The 18,313-nt window shown below is 49.1% G+C and overlaps 1 protein-coding gene across 1 annotated transcript in view; it reads right to left on the reverse strand.

Annotated features, from left to right (window-relative positions):
- The window catches only part of LOC149352684 (uncharacterized), a 290,443-nt gene that overhangs the window by 184,145 nt on the left and 87,985 nt on the right, over positions 1-18,313 (reverse strand). The gene's annotated exons all lie outside the window — the stretch shown is intronic.

The following is an 18,313-nucleotide window of genomic DNA, read 5'->3' on the forward strand; positions in this document are numbered from 1 at the left end:
CTAGTCTGAACGCTTCAGCAGCATATATACCACTTAGCCGCTGCCGCGGTGGCTCAGTGGCTATGGTGCTCGGCTGCTGGCCCGAAAGACGCGGGTTCGATCCCGGCCGCGGCGGCTGAATTTCTTTGGAGGAGAAATTCGAGGCCCGTGTACTATGCGATGTCAGTGCACGTTAAAGAACCCCAGGTGGTCGAAATTTCCGGAGCCCTCCACTACGGCGTCTCTCATAGCCTTAGTCGCTTTGGGACGTTAAACCCCATAAACCATAAACCAACCATACCACTTAGCTACCTCGCGGAAGCTTAAATGGTTTTTTGAGAATTCGAGGTTATTCAAGAATTGGAATCTATGAAGCTTCTAGGTCAAGTATAGAAATTATTTTTGCATTAGCATTTAAGATGGCGACGTACTCGTCAATTAAAGCTGCGACAATGTTTAGGCTTCTCCTCACTGCGTTGGATAATGCGGGAAAAGAAAACCCGTAGTGATGTCACTGCCGCTGAAATTCCAGATGTCCGCTGCCTTCACCTACATGGGGCTGTGCGTCGTCTCATGCTGCCAAACAATGATTCGTGACTTTCACCTTCGATGGCGTTGGTTTTCTTCCATGAAACAACCGTTTCTTCGCTCCAAACTTAGCGCTGTCGTACGTGACGTCATTATCGAAGCCTCTGCCCATCGCTGTGCACTGCAGAGAAGCCCCAAGGCCTACGCTGCTTTATTCGGCAACCACGCATCCATTTCAGACGCTAGCGTAAAACAGTTTCGCAAGCTTTAGCTGTATGTTTCATATATTCGGCCTTTTAAACTCTTCGAATTTTCAAACCTTTTCAGTTGCCCTTTATCAATGTCTTAAAACGTGTTTTTAAATTACGCCTGCATATATAAGCCCTTCTGTGTACCGACCGTTGGTGCCCCTTCAATGGAGCAAAAAGAGAAAAAAAGATATTTAAGTCCATCGAAATTTCACGACGTTCTACTAGCTGTAACGTGTTACAAAATTTCTGAACATGACCTTCTTCACGTTTGAATCAAAATCCGACCACCGCCGCCGCCACCTCAATCGGAGCCACGACCTCGTGATGAGCCACTGAGCAACCCTGACTAGTAAGGCCTCCTCGCCCTAACCCAATTTATCTTCCTTCATTGAAAGCGAGAAGAATTACTTCTGCTTGCACCAGGATTCAGTTAGGCCTTCACGGCGTTCGGGCAACCAGGGTGCGACTCACTTCCGCAAGCAATTCATATGATAAACTACCAGCGGCTTCTGCTTCAGTGTCAGTGCTGGTCACAGCCAGAAACGCAACCAGAACAATAAAAAAACTAGCAAATCGCTTACTGACACCTGTTATTGACACAGATAAAAAAAAAGTAGGCGAGTAGATAAGGGCGAGACCAAAGTGCCCGGTAATGCTTACCAAAGCGTCACCAACTCGTTCGTTACACTTCGGTAAGCATTCGTCGGAGCTACGCGCCTGAGCACGCCAGCATCCGCCTCCCAGCTGACCCGCAGAGAGAACGTTATTTTCGGCGTCCCATCGGATAGAGATCCAGACGGAGGGATTGCATCACTCCCACACACCGCGGAGCGACCGAAGCCCTCCGCATGAACGCGACGAATCCGAAACAAGGTGGGAGAAGGCGGCCGCGCGATCAGCGCATGCATGCTCGCGCGCACACACATACACGAGCACGCACAGACACGCGCGCGCGCGCACATGCATTAGAAATGCCACTCGCCGCACACACGCCCGCATAAAAAGCAGCTTGGACGCCGGCATCTCGGCATCTCGAGACAGGCTTTCCGGCTTCCGAAAGCGGTCGCGAAAGCAAAGAGGAAAGTCGGGGGCAGAACGGAAGCTGAGAAGACGCGGTTTCACGGCGCGGTGTGCACAGCTAGCGAGGCGGCTCGACCACGCGTTCGTTCGTCGCCAGCGCATGAGACAAGAGGCCCAGCTCCTTTCCTTCAGCACAAAGAAATGCGAGCAGAGAGAGAGAGAAAAAAGCAGGCATATAACTTTGCTCGACGCCGAGAGATCTCGTGGAATGAAAAAGCTGTCGTCGAAAGGAAGAAAATGCTCCCGGGCATCGACGCTGGCTTCCCGTCGTCTAGAACTTCATCCCGGCTTCGCGGTAGCGCGGCCGGGGGGCTCCTCCAGACGCAGAATCCCGGTGGAACCGCGCGTAAGGCTAGAAAGCTGAGTAAACAAAAGCGCAAATACTGAGGGCAAACACAAGGTTTGAGGAATGGGGAGCGGAGAGGAGGGGGATACTCGACGAGAACATCGGAGGGGAAAATACGTTGAAAACGGGGCCGTCATTTTCCGCTCAAAATACGCGAGTGGAAATAAGAAAAGAAAAGATGGTGAAAGCGTTTGTTGGACTTGCCGCTCAAATGGCCGGAGCGGCGACAGAGCTGCTTCGATGCGTCAAGATTATGAATTCGTTCGTTCCTATCCAAGTTGTTGGTTTTTACGCCCAGCCTTTTTATCCGTGCGCTGTGGACTCTAGAAGTGGCGGAGAGAGGAGGATGGGCTTCGGATTGCTTTTCTCGGCTTTAGTGGTCTGCGTTTTGCGGCGCGTTTTCCCAAGAATATGGTCAGCAAAGTGCGGTACAGAACGGCTCCGTCCTCTACCTTTCACGCAATCTCACACGGCAAATTGTATAGCTGGTTTTTTGTTGTTACCCTTTTCTTTCTTTTTACACGCAGTACTCATAGCCGAAAAAAAAATAGAAAATACCGCTATGCTTCATTAGTCTATTCCGCCGTTTCTTTAGAACCAATGCTCAACCTCCACCTCCCTCCGCCAGACCCCCTCCCCCCACGCACAAGCTTACATACACATGAAAAAAAAAAAACCGATTACGCTCAAGGATCACGCAGCAGTGACAGGTGACAAATGTTGGCTATGCATGCGAAGTTTACTTCATTGGAAAACAAAAGTTAGAGGCCATCACTACTTAGGCAAAAAGTACCGATGCAACATAAACGGCAAGGTTAACTTTTTCATTCATTGTATACGTGGAGCTACGAACTTATTGATTTATACTGCCGCGAATAGCTTTTGGTATGTCTCCGATAGAAACTCACCATGTGCATAATCATCACGCATCTTCGCTCAGCCCTCCTGTTCGGGACGGTTACGCCTAGAGATATTCATGCTCTGCAACATAAAATGAAACTCCGCTTTTACTTGCGCACACCACATGTCTTAGCCTAAATTATCGATCCCATACAAACCGGCAGTAAAAATTCAACCAAAGTCTGCCCGCACGACGACAGCTACAGGGTGCTGAAAAGGTAGGCCAAGTACGGTAAACAGCTGTTACGAAATTACTGTCGATCTACTCCATACGTTCGCTGTCGACAGCGCTGATAATCGACCTACAGTTGCTTTGGGCGCTGGTTTTTTTAGAGCAGTTTTTGAAAACAGAGGAACCAGCCCCTTTAACTTCATGAAACGCTTTTCTGATTAAAACAAACTTTGCACCAGCGCATATCTTTTAAAAGGCACGACCACCAATTGTGTTAAGAGACGTATGCCATACGAAGGATAGCGATCTCGGTCTAAAGCGCTGGCTTTATAAAATTAAGCGAAGCTTTGGTAGAGGCGCTGACTATTCGCCGCGGTGGCTCAGTGGCTTTGGCGTTTTGCTGCTGATTCCGAGGTCGCGGGTTCAGTCCCGGCTGCGGTGGCCGTATCTCGATGGAGGCGGAATACAAAAACGCCCCTGTGTTGTACAATGCCAGCGCAATTTAAAGAACCTCACGTGGTCTAAATTTGTCTGAAGCCCTCCTCTACGGCGTCCCTCAAAGTCCATGTGTCACTTGGGTGACGTTCAAGTCCACAGTTTACAATTTAGAAGCGTTGGCTGAGGTTAAGACGATTTGGTATGCTAGTTAGTTATGAAGCATTATTAAGTGACCAACGTGAACTGAGACATACACACAATACGACGAAGAAACAGACGAATACAGCGCTGACGGAAGTACCGAGCATTGCAGGTTGCGGAAGTTATGAGAAGAATAACATGAACAGGGTCAAGAAGATAACCCACTTCATGTTATGGGGGACGCATCACGAACAGGTTTTGCGATTCTCTCGTTACTGTGCGCCTCGTCACATTACAGCGCGGCTAGGACGTAAACGCAGCTTTGATTCACGCATGCACGGAGGCTCACATAACCCGCAAAGGCTAAATGTCACAAATACAGAGCGGCACAAAACAATGAAGCTCGACGGGACAAAACTTACACAGAGCTGTTTTAGCTACACTTTTCATGCCGCGTATACTTCACTCTCCTTGTGCCTTGTCCACCGAGTAAGGTGCACACAAGTACCGACTCTGCCCATAAAATGGGTACGCTAAAGCATCGGAAAAATTGCGGCTTCCTTGCGCGTTATACCAGTGGCGAGACAGTTTGGCGCAGGTTTTATATTCGAGGTACTTCATGCCGTTCATGTAAACGCGCAGTAGTCAAGTCGAGATCCCCATCCTTAGCCGTATACTTCATACGACCCACTGCTATCGGGTTCATTTATGCAAGCTGACGCTTTCAAGGCTTGAGATTTCGGAATCATTTCCTATTCGCTGGCTGGTACTGCCGCATGCGAGTAATATAATTTTATTTTCTGCCTTAGTCACTAGCACCGCGTAATTTTAGCGTTGAAAACCAGGGAGGAGTGAAAAGAAAAAGAGTGAGTGAATCAGTTTTTAAGAAGAAAGCATGTGAGCGGAGACGTTTGCCTCTGCTCGCATGGCACAATGCTTCGTATATTACGACCGAGAGAAATTAGGCTGGTGCGCCAAGTGCATTGCGATATAGTAGACATGGCGGTGCTGTTTACTTTACTCTGTGCCGCTGTGCATCCGTGTTTCTACGCCCTTTACTGGAAAACGCTGAAGACTATTTAAAAAAAAAAGCTGAATGTACGGGTGCGCACTGGTTGTTTCAGAGGTGACAGCCTCTAAAATCGAACAAAACAGCTCAATAGCGGACATGCGTCCAACTTCGTAGCAACGCAGGGCGGCCTATTCGGAATGCGCGCTATATGCTTGTCGCGGAACAAATCCCACAAAGTCCGAATACGACGTGGAGCTCATCGCGAGTACGCCCCTTTCCTCTTGTGTGAAATTAGTTTCTTAGCCCACGGGTTGCGTTCGAAGAAAAAAACTGAGAGGTTGAATTTCTATTCCTGGAGAGCGATGGTGCCTGCCGCGCGTGACCGTTGAAGCGGAGAGCAACAAAAGCGCGCTCCAAAAGAGCTTCGACGGCAGGCTTGTATAAAGGCGAACGCGCTGAATGCAAACTGACAATGATTTTCATCGCCGATACTGAATCATAAAAGCAGTGGTGAGCTGTCCAGCTAGACAGGAGCACCATTTGTTGCCGTCAGCATGACTGATGTTTGAAACAGCATTCGTCGATTGTGGTTTATTGTCCGCGCGCTGTCTCCTCTCGTAGCGGATACTCAAAGTATGGGGCCACAACATAGTGTACAGTGCATTATAAAACACGACAGCGGTATAATGAGGCAAAACTTTTAAATGGCAACTGGAGTTCGACTAACTGTTGTACTGTTATGAAAGGCATCGTATTGACACCTTAGGCTCTATCGCCCAGCGGTAGCGCCGAAAAAGGCCCCGGATCACTATGCTTTTGCGCAATGTCTCAACGAGCAAAGTACGTATCGCAATCCGAGCTTAGTGCTAAGATTAACGAAACACTTTAATCTGTAGAGCTCTCACTGTAGACCTCTTGAACCTGCATCCAAAGCGCAGTTGTTTGGTCACTCTACTTCAAGCCAGGGACGTCAAAATCAGCGCAGGTCTGGTTAAAATTCAGCTTTAAGGCTTTTTTTTTTTATTGGCAGCTGCCAGCGTTTCTCCTTTGGGAAGCATCGGGAGCCACGTATCAAGTGTGCTGTGCTATATGAACTCCACATAAAGAACGATCCTTGCATCAGTAGCCCAAGAATCCGGAGCAAGCCTTCTGTGAAGAGCCTTGATATTTATGAGAAGGAAGCTTTCCTCGTCAATCAGTAGAACTAATTGTTTCGTTCGCCCAGCTGCTCTACCCACTGAGGCAACGGCAGCCACTGCACTGATCCTGATCACAAGGGTGTTCCAGAAAACACGTAAATATGCACAAACGAGGAGTTTTTGCAGCTATTTGAACAGCCCATCCAAAAACAGTTGTTTTTTGACGTGGTTCAGAACTTAAGTGAGGCAAGCGCTCCGATTGATCGCGATTAGCATGCACCACACGAGCTCGACTGGGCATAAACGCGCGGAGAGCGGGTGTCGGCAGTTCCGACAGCCTTTCGCGCCGTGGACGACCGGAGGCGCAACCATCGCAATGCTCGGAGCGTATAAGGCGGTGTTCGGCATGGCAGGCGCATCGAGAGAAACAGAACAGGGGGAGAGTGAATAGAGAGAGAGAAAAGCACGGACGCCACCGCAGATGACGGCGACATGATTTCGTTTCGTCGAACTTGCATATACAGCTGTCGCCGTAAAAAAAAAAAAAAAAAAACACTCGTAATGAAACTTTTACTCTGTCTTATGCCAGTGCATGTGCACAGAGCGAGCCCACTTCGTTGTTACAAAGTCGTTTTCCAGTATTTTTGCCTTCGGTGACTTCGCTGCATACGCAACTGAGGACATTAAACGAACGTATGATAGTAATACAGCCCAGAAAAAAAAAACAGCATAGGATTGCAATCAGAGGATATCGATGGAACTGAGCACTATGTTTTATTGTTCTTTTCTGGAGAGTTTTGTTTGTCCCTGTTTGACAGCGATGTTTGACTGTGATTCGCTGCGCACTAGTCCAAAGAAATTGGAAGGAACACTTAAGCTCCGCCTCGTAATGGGTTAATTCCCATGCATGCAAAAGGTCATTCTCTACCTTACATTCATATATCCCCGGGAGTACTCATACCCCCCCTGGCGCAGTGGTGCAGCGGTTAAGCGATGCGCCACCGTCCTACGATGGCAGGTGCTCCCAGCGGTGGGCCTTGCTCTGCACAGATTGCTCTTCCCAAGCGACCAATCATTAATTTAAGTGCCGCCTTCCACGGTGTGCAGTTTGTTCACTATCTGGAGAGCAGGGTGTGATGTCGTCGCAAGGCCGCATGACCTAGGTGGCGCACCTGTCTCCTAGGTTGCTCTCTGGGGAGCACCTGTCTCAGCAATGCCCGTGATTTTTCACTCACAACGGCGACCCCGGTGCAGGCACCGACGCCGACAGCACCAACACCGGATTTTCTGGTGAACAGGGCCTTTAAAGCTATCGCATTAATGAGCATCTCAACGTACAGAGAGCCCTAATGAAAGAATCGCCTTTTTTGAAGTGTCGTTTCAAAGTTGATTGATTACTAATCGTATTCAAAGCGCTAGAGCCCGAGCTTTGCAAGGGGCAGTATCTGCGGCGCAAGATTCAGTGCCTTGGATATTACAAGTCACGTCCGCGTTTGTGTACACCTTCTTTCTTCTTCCTCCTCCTCCTGTCTTGCCATCTTTTTGCGCAATAAAAATTCAACTCAGCTTTTAAAAATCATTTGAAAATAATTAGGCGTCATACCAGTTACAGCTCATCACTCGTTGTGATGAGCTGTCGTTTCCTCAGGCATCTTTCAACGACGGCATGATTTTCAGTGCAGATAAACAAAGCGAACATGCTCATAGATGCCGGCCGGCTTATTAGGACTGCTTTTCCTGTAATGTGGCCCTTTTAAGCGGAGTCAAGAAGCCCGTGAGTTTTCTGCGCTACTTAATGTGTTTAAGTGAAAGTTTTCTCCAGACAACTAAAGTATTTTGAAAATTAAGCAGTGAATTAGGGAAACACCCTGCTTAGAAAATTTAATATCCAACGCAAGGCTTACCTGCTCATACGGAACCCTAAGCATTATAATCGTCTTTAGCATAAAGGACCCTTAAATAATGTTAATGGATATTCTAATACAACAGACATGTAGAGGTGGTCCATGTGAGTATCCGAGTCAAATTTAAGAGCTCTGCGTGCAGCAAATTATTTACATATAATTCTTAAAAATATTTGCGCGCAGGAGCTCGCAGCTGATAAGGACATCTCAACACGCCTCCCCTGTCTCGATGACGTTAGTGGGCAGTCTGGGCGAGCTTTCTCATTGGGCGTTCCCAGGTGGCGTGAGCGGGATGGTACTAGATGGGGCGCGAAGGGGTGAAGTTCCGGCCTGTTTTCTTTATTTTTTTTTTCTGGCGTGTCGGCGTGTAAGAGTTGAGGGGGGTGGGGCGAGGAGGAGCATCATTTTTAATCGCCGCTATCTTCTGTGTTAACGAAGCTGGCTTAAAAAATTTTGCGGGGCGGTGACGAGTGATGGAAAGTACATACGATCTCGTGGTCGGTTTGGTAACTAGCATTAAGATGCCAGGACCACCAGTGGTCCAGATCTTAAGCTTTGCTGTCCATCGAAGCGAGTGGAAGTTCACATTTTACTGTGTTCTCGCGTGTAATCTAAGGTTTTCACGGTTATTTCAGTGAGCTTAGTGGCATTCAGTCGTTTCACAGAAGAAACGACGTTATCGCAGCGGAAGGAAACTGTAGCTACGTACCGCGGGAACGGATGCTCTCAAAAGAGGCTGTCTACGTACTTTTAAATCTTCGAACACGCTCCTCAGCTTTAGAAGCAATATGGACGAACATGATAGCCCAGTGAGTGAGGAACTGCGCTGCAAAGGTGTGCTCACGCCGCGTCACCTGCGCGGTCGAAGGATCCGATTGCGACTGCAGCGCCTTCGCACATCCACCGAGTTTCAGCCGGGCTACTGAGCGCACTGCAGCATTTCTTCTGTTCATCTGGGCGATCGTCAAACACTGATTGGGAAAGAAAAGGTCTACGCAGCGTAGTCAGAACATCACGGCTGTTGTCGCCCGAACGGAGTTCGCCAGGGACGCCGAAATCAATAAACCCGTCACCGTGTCAGCCCTTATGCAACCAATGTGATGCTGAAGGTTGTGGTACCAAAAAGAAAGCGCAAAGGCCCGAGGCGTGAGTCGACTTGGTGACCATTACTCTGCTCGGCTCTGACGTCATAGCACAATGATAGCTGTGTACACGCTTCTAGTTTGCGGTGACTTTGTCAACATCGCTCAGGAAAGTAAATAGAGATGACAGTTCTCGAGCACTTAAAAAAAACTGAAATAATTGCAGAGCAGAAAAAAAAAACAATTTAGAAGTTCTCAGTAAAGCAAGATGCACGAAGCGCACACGAAATAAATTGTGGTCAGCTGGTAGAAACAAAGAAAGCCGTCACGTGACTGCGTGGCAGCTAGTGGTTGCATGCATTAGAGTATTCATTAGCAAAAAGAGTATTCGTTAAATGTTACATTACACACGAGCAGAATGATGCCGCCTCAATCTTTTCAGAATTCCCACCTTTGGTACCAGAACCCAGCTGTTAAATTTATAGTGCTCTAGTCGGCACTGCACATCGCTCCCAATGCGCCTCAGACATTGTTATTGCAACACAGGCTGGAAAAAGCTGAAAATGCCCTCCACGAGTGGAGAGGGACCAGCAAAAAAGCAGACAAAAGACGGACCACACTTAGTAGTCACTGTATCAAGGCACTGTGCGACTCGTTACCACCGGGTTGAATAAAACAAGCAACACAAAAGCTTTACAGAGCTGCTCAACTGGCGTTGCTTGGTTCATCGGTTATATCTCAGAAGCACGCCAAGATCAATAGCCGCCGTGGTGGCTCAGCAGTTGTGCTGAGTCGAAAGACGCGGGTTCGACCCCGGCCGCGGCAGTCGCATTTCGATGAACGCGAAATTCTGGAGCCCCGTGTACTGTGCGATGTCAGTGCACGTTCAGGTTGGTTGGTTTGGTTGGTTTATGGGGTTTAACGTCCCAAAGCGACTAAGGCTATGAGAGACGCCGTAGTGGAGGGCTCCGGAAGTTTCGACCACCTTGGGTTCTTTAACGTGCACTGGCATCGCACAGTACACGGGCCTCGAATTTCACCTCCAAAGAAATTCAACCGCCGCGGCCGGGATCGAACCCGCGTCTTTCGGGCCAGCAGCCGAGCACCATAGCCACTGAGCCACCGCGGCGGCTAGTTCACGTTCAAGAACCCCAGGTATGGACAATGCCACTGAAGCGACCGATAGCTGCATTAAAAACATAAAAGTAATAAATACTTAAAATAACCAACTGATACGATCCGCGGAATTTATCTTCTCTGTGTAAGCAGATAATCGAGGGGAAAAGGGTGATTTTTTTGGTTTCATTACGACATCCTTCGTATCAGGAAAACTAGCCCGAGACGGGGACGTAGCGACCGCTTTGTTTTCGTTCCTGCAGATAAATTTCTATATAGGCACAGTTGCTGAAAGTGGGTCAAAGGTGTTTTCTAAAGCGGAGAGAGTAATAAAATCTAACGACACTTAACTTGCCCTCAAGAGTACAATGCCATAGCACTAAAATCCCTCCCACTCAAGTATTCTTCTCTTTCGTAGATTTGTAGATCGCTGCGTGTCCTCGTACCACTACTGGCGCAGTGGTGCACCGGTTAAGCGATGCTCCACACTCTCCCGGCAGGTGGCTGTTTGGTTGGTTGGTTGGTTGGTTTATGGGGTTTAACGTCCCAAAGCGAAACACTATCTACCGGTGGGGCTTGTGGGACCCAAGCTTCTTCTCCCAAGTTCCCGGAAGGCTAATTGTTGCACAGGTAGTTCTTCGAGAAGCTTTCTGTCTCTCGACCAATAAGCTGACGCGCAGAGCCACGATGGACAGGTGGCAATTGCATTGAATTTATTTGAATTAATTTCACTGTCTCCTGCCATGCCCACAACACACTGGGCAGGTTGCCACCTGAGCCCGTGGCAGGTGGACCACCTGCTTTTTCGTGACACAGACGGACGGACACCGGCTTTTCTCGTTAACGGTTTTTATTTACAATTACCAATTTCAATGCTATCGCATTAAAAATCGCAAATTGTGGGATATGACGCCCCGAAGATACATAAGGGCTATGACGGACGCCGTAGCGGTGGAAGAGTCCGGATTAATTTAAATATCGCAGAGAACACGGGCGTTTTTTTTAATTTCGCCTCCATGGAAATACGGCGGCCGCGGGCAGGTTCGAACCCGTGACCTTGGGATCAGCAGCCCAACGCCAAAGCCACTGCTCCACCGCGGCGGGTCTGAGACAGCAACAGTCCGCAGATCATACAAATAAGAAGGCGGAATACGCGCAGACCCGCAGATGAATGTTGGGAAAAAGAAATGTAAAAAAAAAAAAGACAGCGTGCATGAGATCGGCATTTGTTCGTGCGCCCACTTTATGATTATGTGTGTACAAGTGCATATGCTTCTCATGAAGACCAAGTTCTTTTCTCATTCTCTTCTTCTCCTTCTCTGCTTCGCTCGTTGTCTAAACGGCACTGCAGTTGTTTTCTCGACCAATGTAAACCAACTTGCCCAGCTATCTGGGTTCGCTTTAGTGGGAGCTTTGTATAGCGCCATTCCAGACATTATACCGGAGCCTGCATTGCGCGCCAGCACCGTGTTACGGGCCTTTAGCCAAGAGGGCCCATAGCGTGCATGTGCTCGGATAAAGGGCGGTGAAAGCAAAAACAAAGAAGTCGTAAAAGGACGAAACACAAGAGGTTATTACCGCACTGCCGACTCTTTTCATGGCACACGAAAGGTAAGAGTAGGCGTGGGTCGGCCGTGGTTAGCGCATTGATCGGGCATCTACGGAGCGGGCCGCCCTGCGGTTAGTGGCATCGATTTGCGGCCTAGACGGCTCTAATATAGGCACATAGAAGGAAAAAGGAATACTCGCGAACATTGGTTATTAAAAATGTAGGGACGCTCGAGCTCATGCATCGCGGAAAGAAGAAAAAAGGTAACGCGCACCGTATCACCACACCCCGCCGAGTGTACGATCATCCGTCCCTCTCCTACAGGCAAAGAAAGAAGGGGGCGGGTAGGGGGGTGGGTGGGTGGGGCAAGAACTCTTGCATTGTCGGAGGACCGGTTCTTTTCTCCAGCGGAGTACTGCGGCGTATAAAGGTTCGCTTTGTTGCGCTATCTATAATGATAGGAGAGAGACTCGAGATTCCTCGCGGATGTTTTTCGTTGAATCTATAGAGCAGCGCCTACACCCATGTTTGAAAGATGCCGCGCAGGCAATCAACGGTCCTGAAATTGCACAGGTGAGTCTCGTAAGACGAAGCGCTGGTGAACACCGACGCGAACGTTGCGAGGAAAGCCGCCTCCGAGGGCACGACGCGGCAGCCGGCCGTGCGCGATCTAAATCGTGAGTGGCAGGCCGGAACCGAAGCGGGGCGCTCCAACCCTCGCTCCAAATACGCCGAGCCCAGTGTGCGCCAGGACCGGGGTTATCTTTGCCGCTCGCAGTCAAGGAGCGTGCTCGCTGCGCATTCGCCCATCTGTTCCGAGGTCTATTGATTTCTTCGCTTATGGCTGCGGCAGCTGCGTATAATAAGGCGGTAAGTGGTAACGAACGCCGAGTCTATCCCTGTATTTAGCATTTAAAAGCTGCAGGCACTGCTTTAGCTGAAAGTGGGCAACAATCATGGGAGCAAAAGAGCCTGTTGGCATTACTGCTACCTTCTCTCTACGTGAAGCGCAAAAGGCAGAAAGGGAGTAAACAGGCGAAGTTGGTTGTCGGTTGTCATTCACGAGCATGGTGGCGGGATCATGCCGCCATGAGCCCGCCCACCATGCGTCTGAAGTAACGAAGGGTATACAGATTGCTCTAAAGATGCAGATAGGCCGTAAAATACCATTAAGTTAGGCTACCACAAAAGGAGCAAACTAAGAAACTAAAGTTCTTTCTTTCTTTCTTTCTTTCTTTCTTTCTTTCTCTCTTTCTTTCTTTCTTTCTTTCTTTCTTTCTTTCTTTCTTTCTTTCTTTCTTTCTTTCTTTCTTTCTTTCTTTCTTTCTTTCTTTCTTTCTTTCTTTCTTTCTTTCTTTCTTTCTTTCTTTCTTTCTTTCTTTCTTTCTTCCTTCCTTCCTTGCTTTCTTTCTTTCTTTCTTTTTCTCTTTCTTTCTTTCTTTCTTTCTTTCTTCCTTTCTTTCTTTCGTTCGTTCGTTCGTTCTTTCTTTCCTTCTTTCTTTCTTTCTTTCTTTCTTCCTTTCCTTCCTTCTTTCTTTCTTTCTTTCTTTCCGTCTTTCTTTTCTTCTCTTTTTTTCTTCCTTCCTTTCTTCCTTTCCTTGTTTCTTCCTTTCTTTCTATCTTTCTCTCTTCCCTTCTTTCTATCTTTTTCTCTTTCTTTCCTTCTTTCTCTCTTTCTTTCTCTCTCTTTCTTCTTATCTTTCTCTTTCTTTCCTTCTTTCTCTTTTTCTCTCTCTCTTTCTTCTTATCTTTCTCTTTCTTTCCTTCTTTCCTTCTTTCTTTTTTCCTTTCTTTCTCTCTCTCTTTCTTTCTTTCTTCCTTCGTTAATTTCTTCTTTTCTTTCTGCCCTTCTTTATTTCTTTTTTTTCTTTCAACTTACGTGTTTTTAGGAAGACTCCGCGAGAAAAACATTGATTGCGCCTGCAGCAGCGGTGCTCGGCACGAAATGTGCCTTCACTGGCGACATGACAGGTAATCATGTTTTGTCGTTCAGTCCCTCGAAGGCTTGTTCGCAGCTGCTGCGCGTGGAGTGGCCGTCGTTCAGACAGGAAGCCTGCCGCAGGAAGCGGTGTTTGTTCTTTTCGGGAAGCCTTCCAATCCAGCGACCGGTGTTGATACCCCCGGTGGAAAACCCCAACGGCGCGCCAACAGGGAGACATGTTCGCTTCCTCCATTATGCAGTGGTACTGCGCGCATATGCTGCTCTGAGGCGCTGAATTATCATGTACCATGCCTCATTACAGCTTTTATGTATATTCATATATGCGCAGCTTTGACGGCCAAAACAGTTGTCCGCTTCTCCTTTCTCCCGGTTCCACTTCGTCGGTTATGCATAGAGTCCAGGTCCAGATTGGACATCTCCGCGTATCGCTTGGCGTGCATATTTGAAGCGACATATTTCTCGCAGGGGACACTGGCGACAGAGCTGTGGTATGCACCTCGGCTTGGCTTTGTTTTCACAGCGATATCGCATATGTCACTCTCTCCGGGAAGACCGCGTCACCTTCCTAGCACATGGTGGCATGAAACTTCCGCGTTGACCAATGCGTTTTGTTATGTGACTACTCTGCGCCTGGACTTCGTCACTTTATTCGCTTCGGAGTGAAAATATATAGAAGTCTGAGAGTTACTTTTACATCCTCTCCCACCTCTTTTCTCTCATTTTATTTGTCACTGCTCTCAAATCTGTGCTCCCATTTTTCTTAAACTGGAAGGAGTTCAACTACAGTTCGCTTCTCTTTAGTTAAACCTGCTCTAAACCAAATAGTCTTTCTACATGCACCCCCTTTTTACTAGCTTTAATTCAGCCGATGCATGGAATCTCAGCAGCGAGGAATACGAGCTGAACCAAAAAGTATCTTCAGTTTTGTTATCGCAACATAGGAACGAACCACTGATATTAGATTTGCAGAAATGACAATCATGCGTATTTCGTTGGTCTCTAAAGAAAGCCGCTATTACCATAAAAACATCGAGAAAGGACCATTATTTTGGGAGGCCGGAAAGGACAGCAATACTGAAGTGTAGCAAGAAGCCTTCAAGATATTTTACTGAATCATGGGAATCTCCTTCAAAGCATCCGCTATTGTGAGCGGAATACGGGCTATCTGCTCTCTTGTAGACGGAGCAGCTGCGTCGGGAGGCCGTTGCCGATAATGCTGCAGCTGCCTGGGAGGCACTGAAAACAGATGCTATGACCTTTTCTAAAAGGAGGATGGTAATTTTTTGTTACTTCGGATGCTATTGTTCGTGATTGCCAAGGAAGTGGACTGTTTGCAGATATAAAAAGGTAGTCTTAGTGTCGCATGCTTAGCTTCCGGACAGTGAGTTCTAGCCTCCAGCTTTATGTACCCATCAGAGAGCAAATACAGTGATGGCTACGCCATCCACCAGAAGGGTCTAGAAACGGGGTCGGAGTTTCGCTAAAAGCCGCCTCCGACGCAGTGGTGAAATAATCTCATTCTAGAATAGCTTACATATGGGTTACTTGGGTCTTAAACTTTGGAGGTCCGCACGAATGGTTCGGCCAAGGCGAAGGAAGAATATGACGGCACACATGCTGTGTACCATGCTGCTCTGAAGCCCACTGTCTTCCATTGTGGTCCACACGCCTGTCGCCGGCTTCGTCTACAATTCACGGCCCCGGCGCTAATGGGTGCCCTTCTCTATGGACATGCGCCCGAAGGATACCATGGCGACATATGAAAGTGCCTTCCAACGATCCCACACCTCAGCTCAAAATGATGCCGGTTCGCGGCTGAAGGAAGGTTCCCAGGGCTCGACCATCTGAGCAAAGCTACACATAAATAACGAAAAGGTGTTCGCTGGTGGTTCTGCAGCCAACAATGAATGCTTGTGTTCCGCCGTATTTGGGATTTTCGATCTTGCTATTTCAAAGACAGAGGATTTCACTCAATGGTATCTACTTCCGCAGTTGATTCCGTGACATGTTTAGCGTCAGTAAAACGTCTTTCATTGTGCGAGCTTCAGCGTACCGCGACCCTAACACGCTCCAATACGGCACCACAGTGCCTCTAGTAGCGCTGTACACTGTACAGTTTTAATATGCCCTATTCTATACGGTTAAATGAGGCCACAGTTAAAAGAATTTGTGACATGTTCCCCAGTCGGACTGATCTCAAGTCAGCATCGCCGTTAGACTGGCCGGCGGAGCTAAAGAAACAACAATAAAAGCGCCTTGCTGCGAGAACGGAGTCCGGCCCCACTCAGTGTCAGCGAGCGTTTTAAAAGACGCGAATTTCGCAAAGCAGCCCGTGGCGCACTACTTCTCATAGTTTTTAGCCCCTACAAATGTATCTCTGGTGCTACAAGAAGTCTTCCGCAAGGACAAGCCGCTCTCCTGCATCGCCTACGCCCCGCCCCCGCCTACAAGCCAGCGTGGTTGCGCAAGGTCCGACGTGCCTCATCAACTCCGCGCAGGGACTGCCATCATGGTTGGTGTGGAACTTCTCCTTACGGCGAGTCCACGCGTTCATAAAAAGCGCCAGACCTTGCTTTGTGCTCTGAAGCGCAGCGTTCCGTTGGACAATCTCATTCGCCTCGTTATTTAACAAGTGACGCGCTGACAGCCTCCGTGGCTCGGTTACTTTTTAAGGGCAGCTAGGACTACAACGCAGCGCAACTTTCAGACAACGACAAAGAAGAGACGAGACACCATCGTGCTGTCCTTGTCTAAAAGTTGGGCTATGTTGTACTCCTAGCTGTCATGAATTACCAACCAGTCCGATCAGTCACGTTCGCAAGCTAATTAAAGTATCAGAGACCACTGGTCGTCTGGAGTATCAAATAAAGCGGCAGCTTTTTTGCCACTACGAGGCCTGCGCAGTGTGAACAATGCAAGTGCCAGCAATACTTTTGCAAGGCTAACACCACCCGCTTTATAACGCCACCACCACAACTCCGCCCCAACAACAACATATACAGCGCCACGAAGGAGAGGACGTAAATTGCGCCCGTGTCCAGCGACTCCTCTACTGTCTCAATTTTGGTGCAGGCCGAAGTAACCCTGTTATCGCTGTTGGGGTCTGCACCCTTAGCCACCTCGCAATTCACCCGCTCTTTCTCGTGATCGTGAAAGATGAAAATGAAGGGGGCGCTGACTTTAGGGGCGGGGAGGTAAGCAGTTGAGAGTATTTGCCGCACGTTCGCCCCTCCTCCCGCCGAGCTGTTTCGTGCCGTCGGGCACACTTGGGGGATTTGGCTGCGTCTGTGCCACGAATTTATGCGCGCATACGACACCTTCATACTGATGCCACGCGCACACTCACCGAACCCACCCGTTCGGAATAGATATATGTATATTGCATTTGAGCGCGACTTCTTCGTTCCTCCCTCTGGCAGGGACGGCGCCACTTGCGCACAGCCAGGCCGCGGGGAGTGGGCTGCTGGTATATCAACCGGCGATGGACAGCCAAGCAGCAAGCCAGGCTCCGCGTAATCGCCCGGCGGCCAGTGACCGGACGCACGCGGACCCCATTTTTATACGGCCTCTCGGCGCGTCGGCGACCCTTCCGGTCGAAAGGGAAGACGTGGCTCCGTTAGATGACCATGCGACGGCCCTACCGCCTGCGCGCCAGCAGTAGCAGCCCCGCAAGTGGGTGAACCCCCGGCTTCTGCCCTTTGGCCCAGCTAAAAAATTTATCTGCCCGCGCGCTTTACGGCGCACGGCTTTTCTTTACAGCCCCCGGGGCCGCTGAGCAACAGCCTGATTTTGGTCCCGACAGGGAGAAGCGGACCTTGCGCAACCTCGGCTGGCTGCGCACGCTGTGCTTTGCCAGAGCAACCTCCTCCCCCTCTCCTCTTTCTCCCGGCAAATAGGATTGCGCTTCGCGTCAGCAACTTTTCTAGTGGTCAAAAACGGATGGCTGGCCCGAGAGTAGCGGATAGCTCAATCCCGGTGGTACAAAAAAAAAAAAAAGACAGACAGACTATTACAGTACTCCCTAATGCAAAATTTGAACGCAGCTTGATCTTGCGATATAGTGAGGTCGAAAACACGGGCGACTCTTAAGCTCCCCAATGCAAAGCATTGCCTCTTTGTCGTAAAAGGCCCCTAAACTATTGCACTGAACCGATGAACGAAGGCTGCTCAGCGGTCTATAGCGCTGCGGCGCAACCCTTGCCCGGTTGCGGTGTCCTCTGCCGCGTTTGCTGCTCCCTGGGAGAACGCGTCGCAACGTTATTGTCTCATTGCTTCGAGGAGAAACGCTGAAGCCACAAAGGACGTGTCTTCGTTTGGAGGAGGTCGCGAAGCGCGTGGCCCGCACACTCAGAGTACCGCGTGCCCGTTCCCGGGATAAACGGCGTGGACTCCATAAACAGCCCCCATAGACGCCCATGTATGTGCTGGTTGACGGCTCGACTGCCTGTTCACGGCTGATTCAAGCTGGGGCTAGCAGTTTTGTGGTAGAATTTACGCCGATGCGAACGTAATCAGCCACGCACTTGTGCCACAATTAAGGGGTCCACAGTCTTTGCGCAAGGAGTGGCAAGGAATGTGTGCCGCCTGAAACGGAGGGGTGGCGGGGGCATCTGCTAGCTACGGCATCCACCGTAGGCACTTATGCATAGGTGGTTGCGGTGCACGTTCTAAGCATGGCGGCAATCTGTAAACGCCTTTAGAAAGTCATTACGCAACAGCCGGCGCAAACTGAGC

The sequence above is a fragment of the Amblyomma mixtum genome, chromosome 3 (genome assembly GCF_055824585.1).
Source record: "Amblyomma mixtum isolate Tamu chromosome 3, ASM5582458v1, whole genome shotgun sequence".
In the NCBI taxonomy this organism is placed as follows: domain Eukaryota; kingdom Metazoa; phylum Arthropoda; class Arachnida; order Ixodida; family Ixodidae; genus Amblyomma; species Amblyomma mixtum.